Raw genomic sequence first — 11,287 nt, forward strand, 5'->3', positions numbered from 1 at the left:
TTTTTCTTTTTCTTTTTTTTCTTTTTCTTTTTTTTCTTTTTCTTTTTTTTCTTTTTCTTTTTTTTCTTTTTCTTTTTTTTCTTTTTCTTTTTTTTCTTTTTCTTTTTTTTCTTTTTCTTTTTTTTCTTTTTCTTTTTCTTTCCTTTCTTTCTTTTTTCCAGGTTGTCAACCATGTTGAAACCATCCATTCAAGTAAGACCTGAGTAACAATGAGTCACATTACCCCCTAACAGGTCCCATGACAGAATCCTGAGCTACCAACCAGCTACTGGAGCAGCACCTGATTGTGGAAGTGAGCGCATTTCAGTCAGTAAAAGAAAAGGTAACTTCCACACATATAGACAGTAAGCTAGTCTTCTAATAGATTTTTTTCCCTGATGTTTTCTTAAGAGTTTGGCTGCTTTGATATTTTCTGAGTCACTGCAGATGGCAGTTGTCCCTGTAGCCAAGTGCCACCTGGTGGGAACGACAAGGGGTTTTGGAGCAGCAGAAAGGTTCCGGATTTGTGAATTGTAGCAACTCATTCCTGTGCCCTGCTCTAACTCATTTTCCTCTGTTCTGGGAAAAGGGAAAAATACCACCGCTGTGTGGGGGATAGGCCAAGCATGCCCTGGTGACATGAGTGGGTGTGGGCACCATCCTGCTGCTGTGCCTGTGGTCTTTTACCTTAGTGTTGGCTGAGTTTGGGGTATACCAGGGTTTTTTTGGTTGTTAGGGTGGGTTTTTTGTTGTTTTTGTTTTTGTTTGGTTTTGTTTGTTTGTTTTTGGGTTTTTGGTTGTTTGTTTTTTTTTTTTTTTTTTTTTTTTTTACTTTCTACTTTATTGTCTTTATTTTTCCTATATTTTCATGCCAAACATACTTACAGAAGAAGGTAAGATCAGCAGGATGGCAGTAGCTGCCTGGACATTGTTCCCATTCAGAGCCTGACTTATTTGTCAACCTTACAAAGCCTTAACCCTATTTTGGTCATACTTTGTGGATTTTATGATACCTCATTCAGAAATAAAATTGGTCAGTCCAAGACATTAATTTTTTTTTATTGTAGTTTAAATTCACTAGAACAGTGTGAATGTGACCTTTGCATTTCAAGCAGGCTTGTGCAATTCTTGCATTAGTTAAAGAATGAGTGGTACAGACTGAGCAGGGGACTGTAACAGGCATACTACAGTGGGAGGTATGTGAGTAAAACACCCCTTCTTTAGGCAAAAGCCTTCTAAAACATTGTCATAATTATTCCTGCCTAGCATGCTTTAAGGCAGAGCAGTGAAGGAATACTTCTCTGAGATTGTATCCTCCTTGTTTAGCTCTGGTATTGTTCATGAGAATTTCACTGCACTTACTGAACCAGCTGATATTTTTGGTCATTTTGACACTACAAATAAAGCCAAACCTATGTTCTTCTGTGACATGAGAGCTCTATTTTCTGTGGGACTATGCAAATGAGCAATTTGCAATGTTTATGGCTGGTACCATATGTGTATCAATACCCTCAGTATGTTGGTGACAGCTCATGCATATGAAAATGATTGACAAACCAAAGTGGCAACATTGAGAGCTTGGTGGCTCCAGGATGGAGCTATGTATGTGCTATCATCAGATCTGGAATGAACCTTGCTGATATCTGATGGAGTAGGAGGTATTTCTGCATTCACAGGTCTTGCATTCAGCAATGGTTTATATGCATTTCGGCTCCCACAGATGCTACTCAGGTGGGGACTGAGGACAGTTAGTTCAGAACAAGGCTCCTACCTTTGCCAGGTCCCAGTGGCTCTTCCGCGGGACTTTTCCTTGTTGGTTGCATGTGACAAATCAGCACAGGACCTGGGCCTAACCATGTCCTTGTTTGCTGTCTGGCTCTCACCAACCTATCTAGTATCCTTTCTCTACACTTCATTCTTTTCTATTATATCACATCATGTATCAAACTTGATGGGAGCTCACATTGTACTGGATTTACCTGTAAAGGGAGCAGGTGCTGTATGACAGGGAGCTGTAACATCTCAGCCTCAACAAGCTTCCTCTGAGGAAGTTAGGCTTAAGGTGACTTTTCTTAGATGAAGACATTGCTCCAAAAACAGTGACCTCGTGTGATGCTTTTACAGAACCTCATTACAATAATTCACATCTACTCAATTACTGCTGCTGATAAAGGATTCTTATAAATGTTGAAACTGTGCTGTGTAAATGGGACTGAACTTTGGATGGGAAGCAATAGTGGTGAAGCCTAAATCACCCTCCAGCAGGCAGAAAGGGGCTGTAAGGAACATCACAGGGCACTTGTTCTGGCTCTCCGATCTTGTGCAGGATCACATGTCCCTTTTACCATTTCTGACAAATTGCAAAACCTAAGCAAAAACCCTAAAGCAGAAGAACTAACAAAGAATAAGTAAAGATTTTAAAGTGCTGTGGAGGAAACGTAAAATTAGGGTATGTGTATAAAGTGATTGCTCACCGCAAGGCACCCTGAGAAGGTGGAGGGAGGAAAGGGAGGAAAGGAAGCCCGTCAGTTACCTCCACAGTGTTGATGGAACTTCTTCTTGATTTTTGCTTCTGTCAAATCTCTTTTTATACCTCTTTCTTTAGGCAATTTTTGAGTGGCTGTAGCCAATAAACTTATTTTGGGATCATAGACAGATGAAATAGGCCTAAGGATCCACTTCCCAAGTTCCTGGAAGCCAGGTTGTTTGGGGGGGGGGAGGGAGACGGAGAAAGCCATGTTATCTCCATATCACTCTTTCTTTGTTTTAATCCTTTTACCAGTTTCTGGGGAACCATCAGGAGCCTTATCTATCACCTCACACAGATGTTTACCAAAAACTCTTGGAAGTCTATGAAAGGTAAAACATATTCAATACCATAACTCACTGTTAAGATTTCTAGTTCAGGGAATGCCATTGCTGATACATCAAACAGTCTTATCTGTGTAAGGTTTCTTGATCCTGTCCATTTTGATAGGGCAAATATTCCTAGAATAATTGTACTTGAGATTAGTAGTTTAGAGAATTCTGTGTTATCCTCTGTCTGCTGATGAAACTCACTGCCTTGAAGCATTTAGATCTGCTAGTTCATTGGTAGCTCTGCATTAATCAGTAGACTTATTTTTCTCTGCTTTAAAATCACAGAATATATGTCATGCAATTCATAGAGGTGCAGTTCTAAACAGGGGGGACCCCTGGTGGTCTAGTGGTTAGGATGCGGCACTCTCACCACTGTGGCCCGGGTTCGATTCCCGGTCAGGGACACTCCCCCGGGCAGATGGAGCTCGTCAGCCCTGTAAAGCCATCCATCTATGAGAAGGTCACTCTAAACAAACCTACGTCCTGAGGACCTCACTGCCATTGTCCAAGCTCACTTGGCCCCAGCAGATGAACCTTAGGATTAAAGGCTGGGCTCAGTTCAGAGCATGCTGTGTCTCACCTAAAAAATCTATTGCGCAGGCTTGAAAGGTAAAAGACCTTTCCCAAAAATCTTCGTTCGCGAAGACTGGCCATACACAGTTCTAAACAAATCAGACTCTCAGCTGTCACTGTAACTGACTGGAGTGTTCAGTTTGTTTCCTTAATTTGAAAATTGTTCAAAAATAAAAGTAAAATCCTTTACAGTAATTTTTTTACTCAGTTACAGCAGTAATGAGGAAAATTTTAGGGTAATAAGTGTTATTTGTTTGGCAGTTGAACCTACTAATAATTATTTGCTAAAATTTGAAAGCCATTTTTATATTTTCTGGGAAAACTTAAATTTGTTGTGTGAGATTTTCTTCCTCTTTTCTATTGGTGACAAGCAGAAATGGTGTGATGTATGTAAGAACCTCATGGACCTATATCATCAAGAAAAGAAATACTCAGAGGTAGCCTGAGTACTTGACTTTATCTCTTATAACAAGAAATTTCCTTCTGATCAGAACTACTTAGTTTTCATCACAGCATCCCTGATTTTTTGGGCTGCAGACCTCTTAAAATCTCCTCATGAACCACAACCAGGAAGAACTAATTTTAACTATATTTCTTTCTTTTCCACTGTGTAAGACTTGGATGCAATCTATTAAACTGACAGAACACGAGAAAGAACATTAAGTTTGCAGGCTGAGAGAGTGGAGCACCTTTCTTGCATTTTATTTCAAGAAGTTAAGCACGATCCCAAATGCACACTTACCTGCAGTATGTGTGAGTCAGGCGTACTTTACGCTTAGCTCATTCTAAGTGTTTGGCTAGCCCTTCACAGGTGTAGTGAACCCTTCCTAGGCTGTGCCTGGAGTTTCACGCCAGTGTGTAAAGTAGAATTCATGCACAACCTGAACTTGATTGCCTGTACTTTGTGTGCTGTGTTCCTTGCTCAAAGATAAGGACATGCAAAGGTGCTCTGGGGCAACCCAAGCTTTATTCAGCCCACCCAGCACTCCCAAAGTCTGTGTCAGGATGGCCCTGCAAAAATAGTCAGTTGACCACGAGGTGGAGCTGGTAAATGCAGTTAGTGAGGGTCCTATTTTCTCTTTTTCAATTCCGTTGATTTTTTTCCACAGTGAAATTTCAACATGGACTACTGCTGTTCTTTCTATTTGTAGTGCTGGAAATCCAAATCTTCTGGCTATTTGTCTCCTTAAGGTTCACTGGTGCTAAACTTCTCAGGAAAAGGTGGGTGACTTCACCTTCTGACAAGAACAGTGAGGGTACAGCAGCCTAAGATGGGCCTCAGGTGGAGTAAGGCACATAAATCCAAGCAGTCATCCTTGAACTCCTTCACTCACTGCCTCCTCCTAAGTTCCTCCTAACCTGCACGAGTTCAGGTTTGCACTGTAGCACAGCGATGCATTGTTTTACCTCTGCATGTTACAAGAAGCATCATTCAGAGCTTTGAGAGTGTAGTGATTTGGCCCTGGCTGTTTTCTGAGTGTTTAGCAGTGCCACGTTGGTTTCATATCAGCAAAGAATGTTATGCAAACCTGTTTCTGCGAAGGGCAGAAGCTGTTTTCACTTGGCCAGTGAAAACACGATCAGTTTGCAAGTGGATGCTAATTTGCTTTTCTACCCCTCCTGAGCAAGTTCTGATTCCAAACCCACCTAAGTGCATTAGTGCAGCCAGAGGGAACATTCTTAGGGACTTGAGTCTGTTCATGTGGACCTGGCTGGAAGTCAGTGCTAGGAAGGACTCCTGGCTCATCTTGTTCACAGGGACTGCCACAAATAACTCTACAGCAGCTTTGGAAATGATGGAGCACATTGCAGACTCATGTGATAGAGGAGAAAATCGATTTTACAGCTAGGGAGATTGAAATAAGGCAAGTTGAAAGGACCTGCTTAGATCAGAGAGGCACTGAGGACAAGTCTTGGGAACTTCTGGCCTCACAGACATGGCAGTGCCTGCAGTCAGGTTTTAACAGGTTGATGTGCTTCATCCAGCAATGTGAGGCACAGGACTGTGAGATTTTAGTCCTGGTTCCCCCTTCCCCAAGTAAAGGGACCTCACCATTATTTCCTGTCCTCCCCCACACGTATTTCTTTTGGAAAGCCCAGAAGGAACTAGAGTCTGACAGTTTCTCTGTTACAAAGATCAGTAGTCAGTGACTCTGGCCTGTGCCTGCTTGCACAATTTCTGATCACTCCTAGAATACCAGTGAGGCAAACAATTCAAATTTGGGGACTATGTCTTTACCAGTTCTATTGCAACCTATAAAATGTTTGAAGTGTTTTTGAAACTTAGTGACCCCTATAAAGCCTTTGCTCTCCATAAGATGCACTGGCAGAAAATGGGTGGGGGGGGAGTGTGATGAGGTACTTGATACTTTACTGCATTTAGCTCAGTAACTTGTTCCATAAAATGAACGCACATGACAGATTCTAGAGCTCTCAGAAGGACTAGAGCCCTGTTTTAATACAAGTGATTTCCCAGAACTGAGGAGAGAGAGAAATCATGATCATTAGCAAGAAATAAAAAACTGTTCATCTCTAAAAAGGTAATAAAAATACACTGCTTTTAGCTACTGGATTTTTTTTTTTTGTGCTACGGAAATGCTGACTCAAGGTGGCAGTGTTGTGTGGCCTTGGAAAGCCTCTACTTGAGCACCATGCCAATCTTCCCCAGGCCCTGTGCTGTCACCCAGTACTTATCTGTCTCGTTCCCTGGGGAGGTGATGAGTTCTAGAGTTTCCAGGTGTGCAAAGGACAAGAAAGCCCTCAGGAACATTCAGCATGGATTCACCAAGGAGAAACCCTCCTTAACCAACCTGATAACCTTCTACAATTACATGGCTGGTCTGGTAGATGAGCAGATAGCAGTGGCTACTCTGCCTTGGCTACCCTAAAGCTTTCTACAAAGTCTCTGTTGAGGTATGGACTCTACCTTCAGTGTTGCTTTGTTCTATTCCCATCCTTTATGTTTCAGCTTTTTTTCCATTCTCTGTTTTTTACAATCTGGGGAGTACGATCTGCTAACAAAGGAGATATGATTCCCTGTCATTCCCAGTGTTGAAAATTGGAACAACAACTGCCATGATATTAAAAAAATACAGAAGTATTTTATTATTAAAGTGCTGTCTTTTCCCCTCTTCTTGCTTGCTCTACACCTTTTTCCTATTTCCTTTTTTTGATAGTATTATCAACTACATTAAAAAAATTGTACAAGATACATCACTCTAACAGATTTTTGTCCTAAGTGATAGTGTTTAAATCCAGATTCTTGCTCCTAAAGGCACTCTCTCTAGGCAAGCTATTTCCCGAAGGGCTTTTTCAAATAACAAAAAACTAAGGCCCTCTTTACCAAATAAACAGTATGTGACTCCAGGCCAAAAAGCAGAGCAGGGTCAACAAGGAGGAGATGCTATTTCTTAATATTATTTTGTAGATGTGAGAAGAACCATTCTGACACAAAGTGATAATAAATAAGAAAGAAGATTCAGAAGCAGAAAAAAAATGTCTGAAGGACCATGTATAAAATAGATATACAATACCTATAGTTCAATTGAATAAACTTTCTCTATGTAGATATTACAAATACACTGCAGCTACCAGTATGGAAGAAGTTCTTCAGAAATTCTTAACGCCCTTGACATGGAGGAAAAATGAAGAAAACATTTTCTACTGAGCATGTATCTTGTGTGATTTCAGGAATGGTTTGGAAGCTTGGATGAGGGATGTTGATTCATGGCCATGGACACATGATGCAGGTGACTGAGGGCTCCAGAGCAACATGGAAATCTAGAAGTTGAAAACGAGAAATGGTATTTTCTTTTTTCTCATGACGCTGTGTGCCTGTGAGGGCATCACCTGCTGGTGGAGGGTGACATCACCAAGGGGTGGATTGTAACTTCACATCCCTCACTGCTCATGCCCTGGCTGTAAAATCAGTTTTCTACTCTTTATGTGAGTCTGCAATGTGCTCCATCACTTCCAAAGTTGGTGTGGAGTTATTTGTGGCAGCCTCTGTGAAAAAGATGAGCCAGGAGTCCTTCCTAGATCTGCCTTGCCAGATCTGTGTGAACACACTCAAGTTGTCACTGAATGTCAGCCACCTTTCTGGCAAAACTGCCAGTGCCACGGCTGCAGTGAGGAGCATAAATAGCAACTCTAAGAATGTTCCCTTGGCTGCACTAATGCACTTAGATGGCTTTGGAATCAGAACTGGCTCAAGAGCAGTAGAAGAGCAAATTATCATTTACTTGAACACTGATCGTGTTTCCACCAGCCAAGTTTTCCCCTTTCTCATCTCCTTCCTTTCCTTAGCAGAAACAGGTTTACATAACATTCTTTGCTGATATAAAACCAACATGGCACTGCTAAACACTCAGAAGGCAACCCAATGCTGCAAAAAAAGTTTTGCACACACATTACAACCTGCGTTATGCAGAATATCTATAATGAGTCCATAGGGTCCTCAAAGGAAAATTCTGCGCTGTTTTTTCATACATCTTACACCAAAAGGAACACCCCACCACATGAAGGCTTCTCAGCTATGCATAGAATCATAGAATATGCTGAGTTGGGCACCTATCAGGATCTTCGAGTCCAGCTCTTAGCCCTGCACACCCCAAGAATCCCACCGTGTGCCTGAGTGTTGTTCAAACTCTTCTTGGACTCAAGAAAGGCTTAGTACCGTGACCACTTCTTTGGGGACCCTGTCCAGTGCTCAACCTCTATCTGGCTGAAAAACCTTTCCCTGATATCCAAGCTAAGCCTCTTCTGACTCAGCTTCATGTTGTTTCCTCACGTCCTGTCACTGGTCATGAGAGTGAAGAGATCAGTGCCTACCCCTCCTCTTTCCCCCATGAGGAAGTTGTAATTGCAGTGAGGTCTCCTCTCAGTCTCCTCCTCTCCAGCTGAACACACCAAGTGCCCTCAGCCACTCCTCATACAGCTTCCCCTCAACACACTTCACCATTCTCGTTGCCCTCCTTTGGATGCTCTCTAGTGGCTCAATATCTTTCTTATATTGTGGTGCCCAAAACTGCCACAATATTCAAGGTGAGGCTGCTCCAGGTCAGAGCAGAGCAGGACAATCACCTCCTTTGCCTGGCCAGCGATGCTGGGCCTGATGTCCCTCAGGATCACGGTTGGCCCTCCTGGCTGCCAGGGCACTGCTGACTCATATTCAACTTGCTGTTGACCAGGACCCCTCAGGTCCCTTTCTGCAGCATTTCTCTCCGGCCTCTCATTCCCCAGTCTGTATGCGCAATCAGGGTTGCCCAATCCCAGATGCAGAATCTGGCACTTGCCCTTGTTAAACTTCATACAGTTCATGCAACTGGACTCACGCATGGCTGGTAGGAGGCTGTGGCCTCCTTCCTGTGGGAGCAACCAACAAAAGGATTTAGCTCCAACACGTGTACCTGGACGGGCAGAATAATGGCACCTGCTGTAGTGCCTCACTCACTGCACTCTGATCTGGACATAGGCTGTGGTGGAAGATTACAGGCCATGAGCACATTTAGAACATCATATTCAATGACCTGAATTGATTACCAAACCCACTGTCCTGGTTAGAACAGCTGGGACCAATTCATCACTGGATGGGTGTAACCCAAAACTGTGTATTCTATAGCCTCCATGCCATTTCCCAAAAACTGTTGTCAGTAGAGGCCTGCAAGGTGGGAAGATGTTCCTGTACCCTTCTATGGAATTCCCCGCTCTGATACCCTTTTATGGAGGAGGGACTGAGCATCCGCATGCCCTTTTATGGAATTCCCTACTCTGAGGGAGGGACTGAGCACTCCCGCCTGAACTGGAGAGTATATAACTGGGAGTTTCAGAACCTTGCCACCTCTCGTGGGATCCAGAGGAAGATTGCAGACCACTGCCTTCAACTAGACTGCAGACCACTGCCTTCAACCAGACTGGGACCACCACCCTCGACTGGACTGCAATCACCACTTCTGACCAGACTGCAGCAGCTCTCCCACCAGCAGGTTTATCCCCTCTCCCTTTGCTTTGGACTCGGGGGTGGGCCAAGGTACACCACTTTTGTTCATACCCCAGGGTGCTGGGTTATACATTTGGGTTTTGTGAGTTAAAACCAATTGTCTGTCTGTATAATTGTACTTATTGTATTATTTTAATAAATTGTTATTCTGACTTATAAATCTCTCTTTTGAATTGAGTTCATTTTCCCTTGCTGGTTAACTTTTAAACCAGCACACCCACATTTAACATCAGTGACCTTCAGGAACATGCTGTTCCTGGAAAGATCAGTTTCTGCTCTCTGGTCAAAATGCAGCAGAGTTACGGGCGGAGGAGTCTGAATCTTGGAAACGGGAGGGTGGTACTAAGGCTACATCACCCCCCCCAGCATTGCCCAGCAATTGGCCACCTCATTAGCCAGATATCTGGGTCCTTTGGCTGTACTGGGGTGTAGATTTGATTTTGGTCTGTTTGGTATGGCCATTCTGCACCCATCTTTTCCCTTTTTCCATTTGAAAGCCCACAAGAGCTGTGCCAGTGTTTATCTGTCGGCATCTCTCACAAGAGTTCAGTCTCTCAGATGTTGTAGAACAGGCCTGCTCATAATGGCAGCATTTTAGCTCCAACAGGATAATTAGAAATTGGATTTTTCTTTCCGGCGTGTCCTTTGGGATCTTCTACAATTGAGCTACCAGATGTTTTGGCGATAATGGGAAAAAATATATTTTTCTCCCTTTCATTAAATTTACTCACTTTAGGCAAGCGAGTATTGTTTAATCTTCATTTCCCCCAAGGATTTAGAACACTTTATACAGTAGTCAGCAACCATACTCCCTTGAGTTCGGGACACCATCCTCTTATCTTTCATGCCCACAGAGATCCTACGAGGACACTTGTGCACCCATAGCATTCAGTGTAAAAGGAGGAAGTAAAAACACAGGGAAGTGACACGAGAACAAATTTGTCATTGTGTGGTTGATTTCTGCTTACCATCACAGCAGACAAGCTGTGCTATTTGGCACACTTACCCTCTCCATAGTCAATCTGACTTTCTCCAGGAGAAAGAGGCACATCCAGGTGAAACACAAACACTCAACTTTGATTTCTACATATGGTGTCTGGGGAAGAAAAATGTCCTGAATACCTCTATGCAAACAGTCTGTTGCTCAATTGGAATAGAAAATTGGAATAGAATATTTCATTTGGAAGGGACCTACAGTGACCATCTAGTCCAACTGCCTGATCCCTTCAGGGCTGACCAAAATTAAAGCCTGTTACATGGTCCAAATGGCTCTGGAACACTAATGGGCTTGGGGAATTGAATACCTCTTAAGGAAGCCTGTTCCTGTGTTTGACCACACACTTGAAAAAGAAATGCCTCCTCATGACAAGTCTGAGCCTCCCCTGATTGCTCTGAGCCATTTCCATGTGGCCTGTCAGTGTATCCCAGGGAGGAGAGGAGAAGCACTTCCGTCTCCACTTCCCACAGACGGTGGGCAGTTTGTGAAATACCACATGGACAATTTTTCTACCAAAATGCTTCCTATGAGTAGAGGTGGCAGGATACTTCCAGTATTTTGTACATCTCTACTTCAGGACCAAGCTGGAGTGAGATAAGAAATGAGAAATATCAGCAGAGGAGAAGAGACAAGGAGCACAAAGTTGGGAAGATGCAGATGTGGACAAGAGGCCTGTGCTCAAATATCACCTCTTTGCATATACCCTGTGCCCTCACCTTCTCCTAAAGCTCCATAGTTACACTACCAGAAAGCCCTTGGTAGGGAAGTGTCATCTTCTGGGCTGAATCCTGTCAGCAGTATCTCAGAGAGAAAGTAAGGTGACAGTTGCATTGGGTTGAACTGCTTCTTGACCCAAGGTTGCACATCTGTAGAAACTGCAA

The sequence above is a fragment of the Neopelma chrysocephalum genome, unplaced genomic scaffold, assembly GCF_003984885.1.
Source record: "Neopelma chrysocephalum unplaced genomic scaffold, ASM398488v2 Primary Assembly neopelma1_97034, whole genome shotgun sequence".
NCBI lineage: Eukaryota > Metazoa > Chordata > Aves > Passeriformes > Pipridae > Neopelma > Neopelma chrysocephalum.